Raw genomic sequence first — 1,108 nt, forward strand, 5'->3', positions numbered from 1 at the left:
GGAGTTGATTGCCAGTCTCATCATGGGGAATAACTACCACCAGCTGCCCAGCCACTCAACCAGGCCCAGCCAAGTTGACATAGAAACATAACTACCACAGGGTGGGAATTAGAACCTCTTTTTTAAAAAATAAAAAAATAAACTAACCTATGAAATGTACAGATTTAAGAAAAGCAAATTTATTTTCTCACATTTGAATTTTATTTGTTGTACTTGCTTTTGTGTGAAGACATTTACATTTTCTAAACCTTTCGTTGACCTTGAAAGAATACAACACATCAAGTATCAAAGTACTTATCTGAGTAGATTCTCAACTCCAAAGGACTCTTTGCCTGAGGAAGGGGTGAAGTTTCTACTCAGAAATGTAATCACATGTGGAAGGATAATCTGAAAATATCAAAAGCTTCTATATCACAGAGAAAAGAATCAGAATTTATAAGAGAATAATATAGTTTTTCAAACAATGTGTACTGGGAATATTATACAAAAATTATTTTTAGTCTGACCGCCCTTCAAATTTTAGTACTCATAAAATCTTTTGTTTGGAAATACAACACACATAAGAAATCTTATCTATATAATGTTTCCATTGCACACTGCAACCATACAACTATACCCTGAGGAAATACCAAAACCAAACTAAACCTACTGCTATCAAGTCAATTCCAACTTATAATATCCCCATAGGGTTTCAAGGCTGTAAACCTTTAACAGCAGACTGCCTCATCTTTCTCCCATGGAGCCACGGGTGGGTCGAAACGCTGAACTTTTGGTTAGCAGTTAATTGTCTTAACCAGTGCGCCACTAGATAAGTGGGATACATTAGGAGAAGGCACATGGCATATTTACTCCAAAAAGCATTCTTAATCATACCTAATTGAATCATCCTCCATAATAAGTGAAACTAAGGCACAACAAAATGTTAACAAATCTGATCATTCTGAAGAAAAATGGAGAAAACAAATTGAGTTTAATGTAACAGCATCCACTACAATCCTAAGGGTTTATGCTTTCAAATGCGGGCTCATTTACAATCACCTGGGCAACTGCTGACTAGCAGGACAAGTGTCTGCTGCAAAAGAGTAACCCAATTGAAGGAGCCCTGCTG

The 1,108-nt window shown here is 36.4% G+C and overlaps 1 protein-coding gene across 1 annotated transcript in view; it reads right to left on the minus strand.

Annotated features, from left to right (window-relative positions):
• Positions 1 to 1,108, minus strand: part of PRKG1 (protein kinase cGMP-dependent 1) — a 1,628,352-nt gene that overhangs the window by 273,802 nt on the left and 1,353,442 nt on the right. The gene's annotated exons all lie outside the window — the stretch shown is intronic.

This window comes from Orycteropus afer, unplaced genomic scaffold (assembly GCF_000298275.1).
Source record: "Orycteropus afer afer isolate SDZICR_OR568_19922 unplaced genomic scaffold, OryAfe1.0 scaffold00118, whole genome shotgun sequence".
NCBI classification, from domain to species: domain Eukaryota; kingdom Metazoa; phylum Chordata; class Mammalia; order Tubulidentata; family Orycteropodidae; genus Orycteropus; species Orycteropus afer.